This window comes from Rutidosis leptorrhynchoides, chromosome 10, assembly GCF_046630445.1.
Source record: "Rutidosis leptorrhynchoides isolate AG116_Rl617_1_P2 chromosome 10, CSIRO_AGI_Rlap_v1, whole genome shotgun sequence".
NCBI classification, from domain to species: domain Eukaryota; kingdom Viridiplantae; phylum Streptophyta; class Magnoliopsida; order Asterales; family Asteraceae; genus Rutidosis; species Rutidosis leptorrhynchoides.
This window is the reverse complement of record NC_092342.1, coordinates 315027701-315047982: the sequence shown is the minus strand read 5'-3', so window position 1 is coordinate 315047982 and position 20282 is coordinate 315027701. Positions and strand designations below refer to the sequence as shown.

Genomic DNA, 20282 nt, shown 5'->3' with positions numbered 1-20282 from the left:
TAAATGTATAACGTAAAACCTAAACGTAAAACGTAAACCGTAAAACCTAAACTTAAAATGTAAAGCGTAGAACGTAAACGTAAACAATCTGTCAGCCCGTACGATTACACCTTATAGCTAGTCATCTTAATTGTCACCAATTTGACTTAACTAATCTACATGATTTAAGCCCACCTACACATAAACACAAATTACTAAAGCAATAGGTTAACATGGCTAATTCAATAGAGCCCTTGTACAGTTAAATTTACTTATACGACTTGATTCAATATGTGTTTAGTCTCAGTAAACAATATTTTAGCCACATCATGGAGTGCAGATACGAGATACCGTATCAGCAACAAAAACAACAATGGCTACTAGTATATTTAGCTTGTGAATAATGTTAAGTACTGCTGGTTTTTTTAAAGAACACTTGACCGTCCACAAGCACAAAATTTCATTTTTCAAAACTCAAAATTTCAACAATAAAATTAGCTTCAGAATTGCATAAATAACATCATGAATCAGTCCCGAAAGATGGTGATCTTTTTATACAAAACTCATCATTAGCAATTAATAAATAAAATTAGATAAAAAAAAGTTTTTTTCTCACAAAAGAACCTCAGAGACCCGTTCCAAATCACACACACGATGAATCAAGCAAAGCGATGAATCCCGACCGAATAACAGAGTTGTAAAACCGTTTTACTGATCGGAGAATAAGTTAATTGGTGGATGGGATCACCCACCACCGTGATCCATTGTCGACTTGTCGTTTAATGTGTCATACGGCACTTCCTATCTTTATTGGGGATATCTTTATTGGGCTACCATGTTTAGGTGGCAGACAGCCTGTTTGAAACTTTGGTGAATTGAAGTCTGTAAGATATTTTAATCTCTTTAAAACCTACACCTTTTATTAATGTATATTTTTTTAATTAATTTAATTTTTTATGTATAATCTTTATCTTTCACCAAATATTCGGCAACTGGATCGTCTGGACACATTCCCAGTTCACTCGTATTGTTTCATATCTTACGCTACTGAATTTGTGAAGGATGCTACTAAGATGTCTTTTGTGTTTATAAGTGTCTGTAGCATACTGTATTACTTAGTTCAATGATTAATTTTCTTAGTTGTAAGGTGGTGTTGCTTTCATTTTGCAGATAACTAGACAACTTGTTTCGTTATTGCTCTATGAATTTATTACTTTATTAATTTTGAGGTTGGAAAAGTCACGAGATGGAGACGAGTCGGTCGGGACTTTAAAACAATTATTCGGTCGAGTCAGAGTTGAGTCGGACGTTGACTGACGTCGACGTTTAGTAATATAATATTTATCATATATCTTACAGATAAGTATTTCAATAATAAATATTTCAAACATGTGTGTGTTGGAATTCAATATAACAACATGTTCATAATGTTAACATACTAAACCAATTTAGTAAGATATATATAGCAAGCGGAAGCATGATTTATTAAGAAAACAAGTGTGTATATTTAACCAATTAATTTGAATTCCAAGTGGATATCAAGTCTTGATTATATGCTTACAAATATATCAAGAAAGGAAGAGTGTTTATACCTCCTCAATGATGAATTGAGGGCTGAAATGGACAGCAGAAAAAGATGATGAAATTAGCCTCTAACTTGAAGCCTCAAGCGTGTAATACCCCAAGCTTTCAATCACCAACACTTATCTTTGTTTGGTTAGGATTTTAGGACACTTAATTACTTGAAATTCACTAGCAAAACTCTCTCCTTTTCCCTTGTAAACTCACGGCAGCAGCAACACCAGAGAGGGGGAGAATAATCTCAAAACTTGTATTCATGAGTGAGTCAAAAATACTTGGTATTAGAGAGAGTTGCATGCCCTTGAGAAGTGTTATCTTAAAACTAACAAAAGACAAGCAAGTGGAGTCTCCTTGGAGACAAAAAAAAAACGTCCCATGCTTGTAGTATAACAAGATTCATAATTTTTATAAAACTTGTTAAAAGTCTTGTAATAATATATGAAAAACTTGTTATATAAAACATTCAATTGTTAAGTTACTTACATTTTATAAACCAATTTATAAAATATAACACAACATAATTATTTAAACCTATAAATAATTAAATATAAATTATCCAAATAATTTATCTCAAGTGATAGTATTTTAGAAAACTGTTTTTCTAAAGTTCAAGTGTCGCGTATTTATTTAATGATCCAGTCGTTAAGATTAAATACATATAAAGTGTTGGTAAGCTTGTTATTGGGTATGACCCGACTTGGATCATAACACATTAGCCACATTAATTTAATATGTCTCTCGGGCACATGAAATACCTTCAATCTCCCACTTGCACGAGAAACATAAGAAATTAATGCAAGTGATGGATACCACCTAACGACCGTCCATCACCCCCAATATGTTATGACTATGTGCCATTCAATAACATCATCCCTTTCGAGTTCCCATCTCGAATATGAATAGGTGAATCTTTTCATTATATCCTTTCGTCCTAGATGTCATGTTAAATCCAAGAGACACAGAGTGATCACTCTCTTCTAGATTTAACTTTATCAGGCCTTAGACATCTGACTCTCAACGAATAAGAGGGACAAATTCCATCTTGACTACATACGTCCTAAATATGTACCTTGCATTGTACCTGAGCTCTTCCTTATGAACTACCATATTTCAGAATAGCGAAGGAAAGAATCAAGGCACAATACTTGGTAAATATCTGAACCCAATATGTATCTCAGGTCAGAGGATACAATGATATTCGCCTTTACTCAAGATTACATGTGATCAACCACAAATGCTCCATTTAGCAAATCTTGAGGGCGGGTCTTCCAATATTTGCATCCCACAAATATCTATGAACCTTGGTAGCAACCTTGCCCCCCATTCAGTCCGTGAATGTATACCAATCCAAGTTCATAATAGTCTAAACCTCACACTTGTTCGCACGAATGTGATCGATTACGAAATTTAGAATAATTACTTATTCATGGATAAAATATGCAAAATAGGAACATGACTCAAAATAAATTAATACCATAATTATATTAATGAGTTTGAACAATTTCGTTCCGTTACAATACTTAAAACAGATCATGACCAATCACTAGAATATCGAAGCCCTAATGCACAAACATGTCCTGTATGTTTTGATCCATGTAAGAGCTTCGTGAGAGGATCCGCTATATTAAGATCTGTGTGAACTTTGCGAATACATATCTTTCCTTTTTCAACTTCATCCCTTATGTAGTTGAATCTCCGCTCAATGTGACGGGTCTTTTGGTGAGCACGAGGTTCTTTGATTTGAGCAATCGCACCCTCGTTGTCACAAAAGATCTCAAGAGGGTCCTGAATGGAAGGGACTACTCCTAAGTCGTTGATGAATTTCTTCATCCATGCAGCTTCCTGAGCTGCCAATGAGGCGGCAATGTACTACGACTCTGTAGTGGATAATGCAACAACATCCTGTTTTGAACTCTTCCAAGAGACCGCTCCTCCATTTAACGTGAAGACATAACCGGACTGTGATCGAGAATCATCTCGATCAGTTTGGAAACTCGCGTTCATGTAACCCTTTACAACAAGTTCCTCCTCACCAGATCCATATATTAGAAACATATCCTTAGTCCTCTTAAGGTATTTCAATATACTTTTAACCGCAATCCAATGACTGTTTCCTGGGTTATTCTGGTATCTACTTGTCAAGATTAGGGCGCATGACACATTCGATCTAGTGCATATCATTGCATACATGATTGACCCAATAGCAGATGCATAAGGGACTCTCTTCATTCTCTCTTGTTCATCTTTTGTGGTAGGGCACTGAGATGAACTGAGAGGCGTTCCTCTTTGAATAGGTACCAAACCACTCTTAGAGTTCTCCATCTTAAACCTTTTCAAGACCTTTTCAATGTATGCACTTTTATTCAAACCTATCAGTTTCTTAGATCTATTCATGTAGATCCCAATCCCTAAAATGTATTGTGCTTCTCCAAGATCCTTAATGGAGAAGCATTTACTTAGCCAAGTTTTAACTCCTTGCATTGCCGGAATATCATTTCCAAATAACAATATATCATCCACATATAGTACAAGGAACATGATAGTGCTCCCACTAGCTTTCTTATATACATAAGCTTCATCACCATTTTTAATGAAGCCAAATTTCTCGGCTTCCTCATTAAAACGATGATTCCACATTCTAGATGCTTGTTTCAATCCGTAGATTGACTTCTTTAACTTGCATACCTTTTTAGGATATTTCAGATCAACAAAACCTTCAGGCTGAACCATGTAGACATCTTCCACAAGATATCGATTTAGGAAAGCGGTCTTGACATCCATTTACCATATTTCATAATCATAATGAGCAGCAATGCCAAATAATATCCTAATAGACTTTAGCATTGCCACATGCGAAAAAGTTTCATCATAGTCAATCCCTTGAGTTTGAGTGAAACCTTTTGCTACAAGTCTAGCTTTATATGTATCCAAGTTTCCATGTATGTCGGTTTTCATTTTGAAAAGCCATTTACAATCAACTAGCCTTGAGCCAGTAGGTTGTACAACCAGTTCCCAAACTTGGTTGTCATACATGTATTGCATCTCAGCGTTCATGGCTTCCTGCCATTTATCCTTATCAATCCTTGATAAAGCATCTTGGTAGTTTGTTGGTTCATCCAAATCAACTACATTGCAACCATCCATGAGAAACCCATATCTCTCAAGAGGATTACTAATCCTACCAGATTTGCGAACGTCTTGTGTATTTTGATCATCCATTTGATCACTTTCAACATTTTCATGTTGAGTGCTAGTATCAACCAATTGTGTATCATCTACTTGATCTCGAACCTCCTCAAGATCTATCTTCCTTTCACTATCACCTTCCATTAGGAACTTAGTTTCAAGGAATTCAGCCTTCCGAGCAACAAATACATTTTGTTCGGAAGGATCATAGAAATAATATCCCATATTATCCTTGGGATATCCTATGAAGATACACTTTGTGGATCGAGCATTTAACTTATTAGGGACGTAACGCTTAGGGTAAGCTTCACATCCCCATACCTTTAAGTATGATAGAGATGGAGGTTTTCCAAACTACATCTCATGAGGTGTTCGTTCTACTTTCTTGGTTGGGGCCATATTTAAAATACGAGCCACAGAGCATAGATAATAACCCCAAAATGATAGAGGTAACGAGCTTCTAGCCATCATAGATCGAACCATATCCATTAGGGTTCGGTTCCTCCTTTCGGAAACTCCATTAAGTTGGGGTGTTCCAGGAGGAGTAAGTTGTGAGATAATCCCACAACCTTTAAGATGATCTTGGAAAGCATCGCTTAGGTATTCACCTATTCTATCGGTACGAAGTACCTTGATTGTCTTATTGAGTTGATTTTGTACTTCATTTTGATATTCCTTGAATGCTTCAAAAGTTTTGTCCTTGTGTCTTAATACGTAGACATATCCGAAACGACTGAAGTCATCAATGAAAGTAACGAAGTATCTTTCACCATTCCTAGTCATGGGCTTAAAGGGTCCACATACATTCGAATGTATTAATCCCAATAAGTCTTTAGCCCTTTCATAGGTCCCTTTGAAAGGTGCTTTTGTCATTTTGCCTTGTAAACAGTATTCACATACGTCAAACGAGTCTAGTTCATTTGATTTCAAAAGTCCATTCTTTTGAAGTGTATGCATTCGATTCTTGTTTATGTGACCAAGGCAACAATGCCATAAGTAGGAATCACTCAAATCCCTTTTGAGTTTCTTGGTGTTTGAATGGAATATTGAGCTATCATGTGATGTGTCATCATGAACCAATTCATAAATACCATTCGAAGGCGAAGCTTTGAAATAGAACACATTATCTAAAGAAACATGGATATCATCATTAATGAAATTAAGGTTAAAACCACATTGTTTCAAACGGGATACAGAAATAATGTTTCGAGATAAATCGGGTGCATACAAAACATTTTTCAAAATAAGCTCCAAACCACTTGGTAGCTTCAAAACGAAGTCTCCTTGAGTTTTCACTTGCACCCTTGCTCCATTTCCCATGAAGAGACTTGTTGTTTCCACTTCTTGATCACTTCTTTTGAACCCCTGCAAAGAATTGCAAATATGAGTTCCACATCCTGTGTCTAATACCCATGTATTAGAAGAAGTAATACTAAGCTCAATGTATACCATATATACATTACCTGAGGTTTGCCCTGCATCCCTCTTTTCCTTCAACTCCTTAAGGTAGACCGGGCAGTTGCGTTTCCAGTGACCCATTTCACTGCAACCAAAGCACGGATCCTCCTTGGGGTTTGCTTTACCAGCAACCTTTTGCTTCTGTTGTTGTTGGTTGGGGTAACCATCTTCCCCTTTCCCTTGCCTTTGCCTTGGTAGGCGGGTCCTTTCCTCTTAGCCGCCTTCGGCTTAGAAGTGTTATTGTTTTTGGACCCGCCTTCATTTATCATAAACATGGGTGAAGCCCTTTTACCCATGCTCGATTCGGCCGTCTTAAGCATGGCATGTAATTCGCCAATGCTTTTATCCCAACCATTCATGTTATAATTTAACACAAATGTGTCAAACCTCTTTGACAATGAGTTAAGGAAAAGGTTCGTGGCTAATTCATTAGACACGTTGCAATTAAGACGGTTTGCTCGATCAATTAGGCTTTTCATCTTAAGGACATAAGATGAAACGGATTGGGTGTCGTCCATCCGACATGCATGAAGCGCTCGGACCGTTTCAAAGCGCTCGACACGAGCTTGTTGAAGGAACATCTCCTTCAACTGTGTGATCATGTCATATGTACTATGATGTTCAAAATCCTTTTGGAGTTCGGGTATCATAGTCCCAAGCATGAGGCAAGAAACTTGCAACGAATCGGTGCAATATTTCTCCCAATAAGCCATGCCTTGTGCATCATCCTCGTCCGGTTGATCGGGAATGGGGTCTTCCAACACATATGCCCTATCCTCTAGTTTGAGGACAATTCTTAGATTGCGGAACCAATCCATGAAGTTCGTATGGTTGAGTTTTTCCTTTTCGAGGATAGACCTCAACGATAGGTTGTTAAAGTTGATTGGTGCGTTAGGAATGTTGTTGTTATTGGCGGCCATCTACAAAATTTAACAAAGTTGTTTAAGTATTATTTTTAATTTAACAATCAATACCCTTTAAATCCAATTGATATTTATTAAATTTTAGAATCCAACGGTAAACCAAATTTCGGTTAGGTGACCTTTATCCCGTCATTTGATTTAGCTAGGTAGTCATTATATGACAATTGAAATCCTTTTGCAACTTCTAAGTTATGGGATCATGCAATCCTTTTGCATGGCATATTATCCCATCAACGCCTATTTGTTCATCATACTTCGGTGACCCTAAGTTCATGATTTCCAAATCAAGTCGTCCTACTTGTGTAAACGTGTAAACTTAACATATAAGTGGTTAGGTGACCTTTATCCCACAAGCATGCGAATTTCACCTTAATCATATTAGTTTGTTCATGACGGTTAGGTGACCTTTATCCCATCATGAGTTCCCTAATATGTCTAAGTGTCACACAAAAGGATGGCATTTAACTTGTTTACCTTGTAAAAGGGATTTTAAGTTTCCATTATTTCTAGTTTGAGAAAACTTTTATGCCATACACCAACATGTATTTAGTGTATGGTACTTATGAAAATCCATTTTCATGTCATGTAATAATGCCAATTTTATTACTTTGATATAAACCTTTTATATGTGCAATCCGTTTTTAGTTCTTAATAACCATTTATTAATGTCCATTTAGCCATTTCAATTTAACCGATTAAATTGTGGTTTGGTAAATTTCATGTTGTTAATAATTTAACCAATTAAATTGTAGTTTTGCTTGTTGTTAACTTGTGTGATAACTTGTTGTAGTAACATACACAATCCACAATCATACAAGGAATTAAAACAACCACGCATGCAAAATAAATGTTCACAATCAAGCCTTTTGGTAGACATTTTGTTTAGCCGAAAACAAAATGCCACCGGTCAATGGGTGAAACACAAAGTAAGAGGTTTTAACCTCCCACTTAACCTTGCATCCACATGCTTCTTGTGTTATTCCTTGTGATCTTCATGCATCTTCATCTTGTTACAAAATATATCCTAATACATTTTGTCTAGAAAATGAAAATACAACCTAATCTATTTTACATGCCAAATATAAAATAAATTACATAACCAAAATTAATATTACATATTAAATGAATAATTAATTTTACAAACCAAATTGAATGAATATAACAACCATATTGAAAGATTAACAAATCAACCAAACATACATTCAAACAAAAGGTCGAGGCAATGATTGTGAACATAAATATATCAACAAAATGACCAAAATGGAGCAACCAAAAACCCATTTTGGGGTCCAAGATTTCGGCCAACATCACCATCCCTCCCAAACCCGAACATTTTTACATTCCATATTCATCCATGTACATGGAATGCAAATATAGTGGGTTTAAAGACCATATTGAAGCATATATCAATAACTTCGGCTCTAGATACCATTGTTGGAATTCAATATAACAACATGTTCATAATGTTAACATACTAAACCAATTTAGTAAGATATATATAGCAAGCGGAAGCATGATTTATTAAGAAAACAAGTGTGTATATTTAACCAATTAATTTGAATTCCAAGTGGATATCAAGTCTTGATTATATGCTTACAAATATATCAAGAAAGGAAGAGTGTTTATACCTCCTCAATGATGAATTGAGGGCTGAAATGGACAGCAGAAAAAGATGAAGAAGATGATGAAATTAGCCTCTAACTTGAAGCCTCAAGCGTGTAATACCCCAAGCTTTCAATCACCAACACTTATCTTTGTTTGGTTAGGATTTTAGGACACTTAATTACTTGAAATTCACTAGCAAAACTCTCTCCTTTTCCCTTGTAAACTCACGGCAGCAGCAACACCAGAGAGGGAGAGAATAATCTCAAAACTTGTATTCATGAGTGAGTTAAAAATACTTGATATTAGAGAGAGTTGCATGCCCTTGAGAAGTGTTATCTTAAAACTAACAAAAGACAAGCAAGTGGAGTCTCCTTGGAGACAAAAAAAAAAACGTCCCACGCTTGTAGTATAACAAGATTCATAATTTTTATAAAACTTGTTAAAAGTCTTGTAATAATATATGAAAAACTTGTTATATAAAGCATTCAATTGTAAAGTTACTTACATTTTATAAACCAATTTATAAAATATAACACAACATAATTATTTAAACCTATAAATAATTAAATATAAATTATCCAAATAATTTATCTCAAGTGATAGTATTTTAGAAAACTGTTTTTCTAAAGTTCAAGTGTCGGGTATTTATTTAATGATCCAGTCGTTAAGATTAAATACATATAAAGTGTTGGTAAGCTTGTTATTGGGTATGACCCAACTTGGATCATAACACATTAGCCACATTAATTTAATATGTCTCTCGAGCACATGAAATACCTTCAGTGTGTAGGGCAAACATTCTTAGAATAAACATTGTTAAAATTATGACCTAACATTAACATTGACCAACCTTGACTTTGACCGACTCGTACAAACTTTGACATGACTTTTGATCATTGATCGACGAATTAAACGTTTTTGGGTGAAACGGGACGAGCTAGTCACCAAACCGACTAGTCGGCCAAATAGTAGCCCGAGACGACCACGGTTTATGATATTGCTCGATTTCATCATATATATCTATCGCAATATCATAATGAAATACTCTAGAATCAAGGATAATGAAGGCGTTTCTACAAGTGATAGACAAAGATATGCAAATTTGTATCGGAAAGAGATTTGTGAAGAGTTTTGATGATTTATGACCATTATATGAGTTGTGACATCATAATGGTTGATCCCGATACAAGTTACGGTCAAATTAGCACTCTAAAATGATAAAAAAAGGCTTCAGATATGTTGGACTCCGTTCAAAATGATTGGGACTCCGTCCAAATTAAGGGAGATTATGAAAAAACGAGACAGTGAACTTCAGTTCAACTGGACGCCGTCCAAGGAAGTGGGACGCCGTCCAGCCCTTTACAACTGGACGCTGTCCAGTATATGGGACGCCGTCCAGCCCTTCAGTACAGGACGCCGTCCAGAATCTGGGACGCCGTCTAGTAGTAGGTTTTAGCCTACTTTTGACTTTTGACCCACTTTAACCACTTTAAAAGTGAATGATTGGGAGACCAGTTGTCATAGATGATCAGATACGAACCAGAAGAGTTAGAAGACAATTTTAGGAGCTATTTTGGAGAACTCCAAGCTCTTTGAAGAGGTGTAACATCCAAAGAATCAAGATTCAACACCTTCTCCATTCAAGATTCATTCTCTATTAGGTTGATTTCTTGTTCTTAACAATGAATTCTACTTATCAATTGATTGCTATTTTGTTTGTTAATATGATTTTTGGCTAAACTCTATAATGTTTGTCTAGATTAATAACTGAAGTATTGGATGTGATCTTATGGATTGAATGTATTTTGTGTGATAGTTTTAAGCTTGATTCAAGAATATACTTATTGATGTTAAAAATCATTTGTAACTAGTTAATTGATATGTTGTTGATAAAGAGAACTCTTTTTAATTTATCATATTGATTTATAATCAACTTGTCTTAGATTGATTATTTACTAAACCGGATCAAGGGGTAAATTAGATTCATTTGATTAAACGATATATGAATGAATTGTATGCAACGAACGTTTGCACAATTATTGATAACTATGAACATAGAAGTCAAGTTTCAAGCCTTAGAACTAGTTAAGTTATCCGATTACAAATACAAGAACTATAGTAAAAAGGGAACCCTTGATCTTGTAATTGTGTTTGCGTGTTTACTAAAGAGAACTCTTGGTGAACCTATTAGATAACTTACATACATAATCATTCAATCAGGCCTTAATATCAAAACTTACATCCAATACCGAGGGTAAAATATCTAGATGAACATTTCATCTTTTTGATCTAAATCAAACTATCTTATTTGCTTTATTTACAATTGTTTAAAACCAAAAATTACCAAAAACATTTCTTTTACTTGTAAACTAGAACTTGTCTTGATTAGCCCATCGTTAAAGGGCAAAACCATAACATCTTGTACCTTTAGTTTCATTTACTTAGTTAATCATAATATAGTTTCTAATTATAGTTTGACTCATACAACTGTCCTTGGAACGATACACGGACTAAACCATTATCTATACTACTACACGATCGGGTACACTGCCCGTAGTTGTGTAATAGTTCTAATAACCGGTATTTTTCCTAATATAAATTATATACCTGATTCATCACATCAAGTTTTTGGCGCTGCTGCCGGGGACAGTTTTGTGTCAAAACAGAATTATTAACTAATTTGTGATTAAGTAGTTTCTTAATTTTTTTAAATAGTTTTTTGATTTATAAACTTATAGAATCGGTGCGTTTAATAGTTTTGTTAGTTGTGTGTTTGACAGATTTTAGGTTGCATATGCCACATACCCGAAATTCAGATTCTCCGCTACTTACACCACTTACAGAACTGGACAGAAAGCTTGGTAGGATACCAAAAGAAGTACTTGAAATTTTTGAGTCTTCATCAAAGCAGGAAACATTTGATTCGGAATCATCAAGAACGACCAAGCCTCGATATTCTGAATTTGATGAACCCATTCATCCTCCAAATTTTGAAATGGAAGGAGAGGCACAAAGACCGGTGGTACCAAGACAATCAATGGTGACCAAGATGAAGGCAACCCGAACTGGACAAGGAAGTGCAATTACTCAGCCACCTGGTGAGGTAAAATTTGAAATAAAAGGACCTATTCTCCAAATGATTAACAATAGATGTCAATTTGGTGGAGGTCCGAATGAAGATGCTAATGAACATATTCGTCTTTTTCAGGAGATATGTGTTCTATTCAAGCTTCAAGCGGACACTGACCAAAATGTATTTTTAAAACTTTTTCCCATGGACACTCCACGGGGAAGCACATAGTTGGTTAGATTCATTACCCGAGGCTACGATAGAAACTTGGGATGGTATGTTGGAAAAATTTCTTAAAAAATATTTTGCAGCTTCTAAGTCCGTGAGACTCCAACAAGAAATTACCCAATTTTGTCAAAAGCCGATGGAAACCCTGTATGAAGCATGGAATCAATTTTCCAAAATGCTAAGAGGTTGTCCAAACCATGGTTTAGATACCTTCCAAAAAGTTCAAATCTTTTACAAGGGTTGTGATGTTGCAACCCAAATTTCTATTGATCAAGCGGCTGGAGGTTCACTCATGGACAAAACCGAGCAAGAAGCTTATGAGATAATCGAGAAACAAGCCGATTATTCTCATGAGTAGCATCAAGAAAGAACAATTATTCGTCATTCTCAAGTCCAAAGCACCAATGCTTATGATGACCTTAGTTCACTAAGTGTGAAAATAGACGGTGTTGCTCGAAACATGGAAAAGATCACCAAGAAAATTCATAGTATGAAGGTAGGTTGTGAATACTGTGGTGGTCTCCATTTAGGAAAAGATTGTGATGCAGGTTTGACAATGGCTCAGAAAGAAGAAGTGGCTTTCATAAGCCAAAGGAATAACAACCAATTTCAAGGAAGAGCCCAATTCAACCGAAACGTCAACAACCCTTACAACCCTCAAGGTCAAAATTCAAATTTCCAACAAGGGTCAAGTAGTGGGTACCAACAACAAACTCCGGGTTTTTATCAAAAACCCCAACATGAAGAGAAAAATTCAAATGTGGAGAATATGTTGGAGAAGTTAATTGCATCGCAAACTCAACTTGTTACCAATATAAGCCAAACAAATGAGAAGAATGAGCAACAATTTAGAAACCAACAATCTTCCATTCAAGTATTGGAACAACAAATGAGTAATCTTACTAAATTGTTAAGCGAAAGAAAACCGGGGAAATTGCCAAGCAACACGCAATCTAACCCCCGAAATGAGCAAGCAAAGGCTATCACTACCGGAGGTGGGGTAACCTATGATCCACCAAAGATGCCAGAAGTTTCTGACTTTCATGTTCCATTAACAAAAGAGAGTAAACAAAGTAGTGTGAATGAACCGGAGAAAGAAAAGGAGCCGGAAAATGTGGTTGAAGGTGTTGACAATGAGCACATGGAAAGTCAAAAAGACACGGTGCGAGTCAAACCGGTTGTTAAAGCGTATCAACCACCGCTCCCATTCCCAAGAAAACAAAGATTGGAGAAGCTCGAGGAAGAAAAGTCAAGATTCATGGAACTCATCAAGAAAGTTAACGTAAATTTACCTTTTATTGATGTTATTGCAGGAATGCCTAAATATGCTCGATTCTTGAGGGACATGCTCATAAACCGAAAGAAGATGGAAAGCATTTCATCAGTCACTTTAAATGCTAGATGTTCAGCGCTGGCGTCCAACACACTTCCCGAAAAGCTTCAAGATCCGGGTTGTTTCACTATTCCATGTCTAATGGGTGACCTTGATTGTATGAGGGCATTAGCCGATTTGGGGGCTAGTATAAATTTGATGCCCTATTCGATTTACCTTAAATTAGCCCCTGCGGAACTCAAAACCACACAAATGGCTATTCAACTAGCTGATCGCTCTATAAAATTCCCTCAAGGAATAATAGAGAATATGTTAGTTAAGACCGGAAATCTGATTTTTTCGGCAGACTTTGTGGTTTTAGACATGAAAGTTGGTGACAGAATACTAATTATTTTGGGTCGACCATTTTTAAATACTGCTAGATGTGTCATTGATGTTTATGATCAGCAGTTGATCCTTAGAATTGGTGAAGCTAGTGCGACTTTTGCAATTGACAAGTCATTGAAATATCCTAAACTTCAGATGATACTTGTTATTTAATGCAAGGCATAGATTCGCATTATGAGTTCTTAAAGGAATTTCCCGAATTGGATGAAACAGGTACATACGATTTGGCGAGTGGAGATGAAGAACTTTCTATTGAAGAAATGGATGTGATGGCTACATTGATGGCAAATGGGTATGAACCAACTGAGGAGGAGTTAGAACAACTGAACAAGGATAGTGAGTACCGGAGTAAGCCCTCAATTGAGGAACCTCCAATTTTGGAGCTTAAGCCGCTCTCTGATCATCTTGAGTACGCTTTCCTTCAGGAGGATTCGAAGCTTCCGGTAATTAATTCCCACTTCTTTCTAAACATGAAAAAGAACGTCTTGTTTTCTTGTTACAGGCCTTCAAACCGGCTATTGCATGGAAAATCCATGATATAAAAGGAATTAGTCCTTCTTATTGCACTCACAAGATCTTAATGGAAGAAAATTCCAAACCGGTGGTGCAGCGTCAAAGGAGGCTAAATCCTCATATGCAAGATGTTGTCAAGAAGGAAATCATTAAATTGCGAGATGCAGGTCTAATCTACCCAATTTCAGATAGTCTGTGGATAAGCCCGGTCCATTGTGTTCCTAAAAAGGGTGGTATAACTGTTACCACAAATGATAAGGACGAGCTTATCACAATACGAACTGTGACCAGGTGGCGAGTTTATATTGATTATCGTAAGTTAAACGATGCCACTAGAAAAGACCATTTTCCGCTACCATTCATTGATCAAATGTTAGAGAGACTAGCGAGAAATAGCTTTTATTGTTCCTAGATGGTTTTTCGGGGTACTTTCAAATTCCCATCTCCCCCGAGTACCAAGAAAAGACTACCTTCACGTGTCCCTATGGCACCTTTTCATACCGTTGAATGCCCTTTGGTCTATGTAATGCACCAGCAACATTCCAAAGGTGCATGATGGCTATTTTCCACGATATGATTGAAGATTTCATGGAGGTGTTCATGGATGACTTTTCAGTCTTCGGTGACACTTTTGATTCATGCCTTCTAAATTTGGAGAAAATAATAATTAGGTGTGAGAAATCAAATTTAGTGCTAAATTGGGAGAAATGCCACTTTATGGTTAAAGAAGGCATTGTCTTGGGGCACAAAATCTCAAGTGTTGGTATTCAGGTGGATCCAGCAAAGGTTGACGTCATTGCCAACCATCCACCTCCTTCAAATGTGAAAGGTGTGAGAAGTTTTCTCGGGCATGCCGGGTTTTACCGGCGATTCATTCAAGATTTTTTAAAAATTGCAACGCCATTGAATAAACTTCTCGAAAAAGATGCACCCTTTGTTTTCACGAGTGAATGCACTAAGGCATTCAACATTTTAAAACAAAAACTTGTTAACGCACCAATAATTATATCTCCAAACTGGTCACTACCATTCGAGCTAATGTACGATGCATCGAATTTTGCAGTTGGTTCAGTTTTGGGCCAACGGGTTGAAAAACATTTTCAACCCATTTACTATGCAAGCAAGACTTTACAAGGAGCCCAATTAAACTACACAATAACAGAAAAGGAGCTCCTTACTATCGTCTTTTCTTTTGATAAATTTTGATCTTATCTTGTCCTGTTAAAGACAATTGTCTTCACAGATCATTCGGCATTGAAATACCTTTTCTCCAAACCAGATACCAAACCTCGATTGCTAAGATGGGTCTTGCTCTTGCAAGAATTTGATGTCGAGATCCGGGACAAGAAAGGTGCCGAAAATCTCGCGACTGATCATCTTTCTAGACTTGAAAATCCCAATCTTGAAGTACTCCATGAATCGAGTATTAAAGATGGTTTTCCCGGTGAATACCTCATGCGAGTTGAGAAGGTGGAAGACCTGTTGTATGTTGATTTCACCAATTACATTGTTGGGGGTACCTAGAAACCGGTTGGTCACATCAGAAAAGGAAGAAATTCTTTAGTGACCTAAAATACTATTTTTAGGAAGACCCTTATCTATTTAGACGATGTGCGGATGGAGTTATTCGCAGGTGCGTTTTGGGGAAGGAATGCACCGAAATTCTGCTTGATTGTCACCTTGGTCCTACGGGTGGACACTTTGGTCCCCAAATCACGGGGAGGAAAGTTTACGAGGCCGGTTTCTATTGGCCTACAATATTCAAGGATGCCTACACTGTTTGTAAGGCTTGTGACGCATGCTAACGGGTCGGTCAAATCACTAAACGGGATGAAATGCCTCAACAAAGCATCCAAGTATGCGAGGTGTTCGATGTTTGGGGAATTGACTTTATGGGGCCCTTTCCAAAGTCTCATTCTTACCTCTACATACTTGTTGGCATAGACTATGTTTCCAAATGGGCGGAGGCAAAACCTCTCCCAACAAATGATGGCCGAGTTGTAGTTACCTTTTTGATGAAACTTTTCTCAAGATTTGCACACCTAAAGCCCTTATTAGTGATTGGGGCACCCACTTTTGCAATGCGAAAATGGAAAAGGTGTTGAAACGTTATGGAGTTATCCATAAAATTTCAACATCATATCATCCGCAAACAAGTGGGCAGGTGGAAAATACCAATCGGTCTTTAAAACGCATACTTGAAAAGACCGTTGGTGCAAATCCAAAAGAGTGGTCTGTTAAGTTAAACGATGCATTGTGGGCTTTTCGCATGGCCTACAAAACACCTATTGGAACCACTCCTTTCTGTCTGGTATACGGAAAAGCATGCCATCTCCCTTTGGAGATTGAACACAAAGCGCATTGGGCGCTAAGGGCATGTAATTTGGATTACAAGGAGGCGGGTCGGTTACGTTTGACCCAATTGAATGAATTAGATGAGTTAAGGCTTGAAGCCTATGACAACTCTCTAATTTTTAAAGAAAAGACCAAACAATGGCACGATAAGAGATTAAAAAGTCCAATGGAGTTCATGGAAGGAGATCGTTTCCTTGTTTATAATGCCCGTTTCAAATTGTCACCAGGAAAGCTTAAGTCCCGATGGTCGAGACCATTTGTTGTTAGAAAAGTGTACCCTTATGGTACAATTGAAGTGGTGAACTGGAAGGGCGATATTTTTAAAGTGAATGGCCACCGAGTCAAACACTATGTTGATGGTCCCCTAGAAATCGAAGACGAGGTTAACCTCAACTTCGAGAACAAGGCTTAAATAAAAAATGGGGACGAGTTGGGTGAACGAATCGTTAAAAAAGTTCACTAGTGTAAATACTTTGAATTGTGTGTTTATTACTTGTACGATTTTTTTATTTTGTGCAAAATGATATATGATGGGATTTTAAACTTGCAAGTGTCGGAAAATTTGATCAGCCGTTTCAGGTAATTTGGACGCCGTCCTCTTCTTCACAACTGGACGCCATCCAGAAATTGGGACGCCGTCCAGTCCTTCACATTTGGACGCCGTCCAAATTCTGGACGCCTTCCAGACGGCCTGACCCAAAAAAAAAAAATAAACGCGTTTTATAGCTTATCTAACCCAATTTTCAACCACAAAACACATTCTTCTCTATTTTTCTCTCTTTCAAACGAACCAACTCTCAAAAAACCCTAATTTATTCTTTCAATTTCGTGATTTCTTCCTTCAAATTTGTTCTTGAATCATGACTTCTAGGGTAATACTACTACCTTTTCACACTTTTCTTTCTTGATTTCTCAATTTATATGCTTGTATGTATGATTATGTGAAAGATAGGTGTGGGGTATTTGATTTACATGATTCTTACTTAGATTAACATGCCTTAGTTGTTTAATTATCTATTATGTCTTGATTTTGCAATAATTACATGTTTAATGGGTGTGGTCATGAACCTAGGGTTTGTAGTGATTAAATCTGAAATTAGGGTTGTTACTTTAAGATATTGGATTTTGATGAAGATTGTGAATGCTTAATTTGTTGTTGATGATTTAGATGTCAATGTGGTCGGGTCATGAATTGAATTTTCTTGAATTTCTAGCATACTTTGAATTTTGATGTTCTTATGAAAGATGTATGCTTGATTTTCACATGTTTAGACCTATTGAATTGAATTGATAGTATTGTATGCGATAATGTAGTTGCGAGATGAGAAGTTAATGGTCATGTTGAACTAAATTGTGATACTTGTGTTATGCTTGTAATGGAAATAATTTGAATACAAGTTCTACATGTTATGACCTAGGTTTATGAACGCAACATGCTTGAGTCCAAGGTTGATGCTTAATTGTGAATTTTGTGATTCACATTTTTGAAAGTGTATTTACTAGCTTATGTTGATTTTGGTTAACTTTGGTCAAATATTTTTAACATACAACTTTTCTTATATGAATCACAATGCCTTTGAACTTTGAATGGAATGAATAAGTTCTCTTGCTACACGGTTATTTTTTTAGCTAACACTAACACAACGATTTCTATATTCTTTTGGTTTGGTGTTAATGTGTTTTGCAGGGACAATCTAGCCGAGGTGGACAACCAAAAAGAGGCAGAACAACAAGAAACAATCCACCACCACCACAACAACATTATACATTGATAATGCTAAAAACGAACATATATTTCATAACATTATCCTTCCAGAAAGACAAGCTTTTAGTTGCAACTGTTCTATTTCCAAGTAATATTCGTTTAAATAATAAAAGGTGAAGACAAAAGACAGATTCGACGATTTGAAGACGCAAACGACCAAAAAGCTAAAAAGTACAAAGTACAATCCAAGTGGTTCAATTTATTGATGAGAAACGTCTCAAAATCACAAGAGTACAAGTCGCAAAAAGCAAAGTACAAGATATTAAATTATACAAAAAGGCGTTCGAAAATCCGGAACCAAGACATGAACCAACTATCAACGTACGATTCAACGGAGCTAAAAATACAAGTCAACTATGCATAAGAATATAATATAATATATAATTAATTATATATAATATTATATATTATAAATAATCAGCAGCCCAAGTTTAATTCATTTGGTGAGCTGGAATCCAAAGCTCCGCGACTGCGGAGCTGTGAAGAAGAAAAATACCGCACTCGCGGAGCTGTACAGTTCAAAGTGGGCCTATAAAAGGCCGCGCATTATGCTCGATTCAACGCACCTTTTTCTACTTCAATCTCTCAATCTATATTTATATTTATAATTTTAATTTTAATATTTAAGTTAATAATAATAATAAGGTTATAGTGGCGAATGTTGTAAGTTTGTAAGTCGAAATTCTGTCCGTGTAACACTACGCGATTAATACTCATTGTAAGTTATGTTCAACCTTTTTAAATTAATGTCTCGTAGCTAAGTTATTATTATGTTTATTTAAGCCGAAGTAATCGTGATGTTGGACTAAATATTAAGACTGGGTTATTGGGCTTTGGACCATATTGGGGTTTGGACAAAAGACCGACACTTGTGGAAATTGGACTATGGGATATTAATGGGCTTTATATTAATTAAATGATATCTCGTTGATTTAATATAGAGATTTATAATTTGACGTATTTATATATAACCACATACGCTTGACTGGGTACGGTGGGCGGGATATTTATAAATACTAATAATTATTCATTTGACTGGACACGGGGATGGATTAATAGTCACTGGACTCATTAAAACAGGGGTGGATTACATTCAAGGGTAACTGGTGTAATTGTTAACAGAGTATTAAAACCTTGGATTACACGCAGTCGATAACCTAGTGTATTCATTAAACAAAGTATTAAGACTTTGTTACAGTTCGAATCCCCAATTAGTTGGAATATTTGACTTCGGGTATAAGGTTAATTTAGCGAAGACTCTCGCACTTTATAATTATGACCGATGGACTATTATGGACAAAACCAGATGGACATATCGAATAATCCAGGACAAAGAACAATTAACCCATGGTAATAAATTAAAATCAACACGTCAAACATCATGATTACGGAAGTTTAAATAAGCATAATTCCTTTAATTTATATCTCATCGTACTTTTATTTACCGTCATTTTATTTATTGTCATTTTATTTATCGTACTTTAAATTATTGCACTTTTAATTATCGTACTTTTATTTTATCGCATTTTTATTCATCGTCATTTAATTTACGCTTTAAATTAAGTTAATATTTTGCATTAGGACTTAAAATCGACAAACCAATCATTAAACGGTAAAAACCCCTTTTATAATAATAATAATAATACTACTTATATATATATATATATATATATATATATATATATATATATATATATATATATATATATATATATATATATATATATATATATATATATATATATATATATATATATATATATATATATACAAATATAGTTTAAAATATAGATAGCGTTAAACTCAGCTAGCTCCCTGTGGAATGAACCGGACTTACTAAAAACTACACTACTCTATGATTAGGTATACTGCCTATAAGTGTTGTAGCAAGGTTTAGGT

At 35.9% G+C, this 20282-nt stretch overlaps 2 non-coding genes across 2 annotated transcripts; both read right to left on the bottom strand.

The window, feature by feature from the left end:
• Nucleotides 1-474: 474 nt before the first annotated feature.
• LOC139873828 (small nucleolar RNA SNORD96 family) lies at nucleotides 475-555 on the bottom strand. Its single transcript, XR_011767543.1, has one exon. It is a non-coding gene; the product is annotated as a small nucleolar RNA SNORD96 family (small nucleolar RNA).
• A 188-nt stretch (nucleotides 556-743) lies between these two features.
• On the bottom strand, nucleotides 744-810 carry LOC139873793 (small nucleolar RNA U49). Its single transcript, XR_011767514.1, has one exon. It is a non-coding gene; the product is annotated as a small nucleolar RNA U49 (small nucleolar RNA).
• Between the last annotated feature and the right edge of the window lie 19472 nt (nucleotides 811-20282).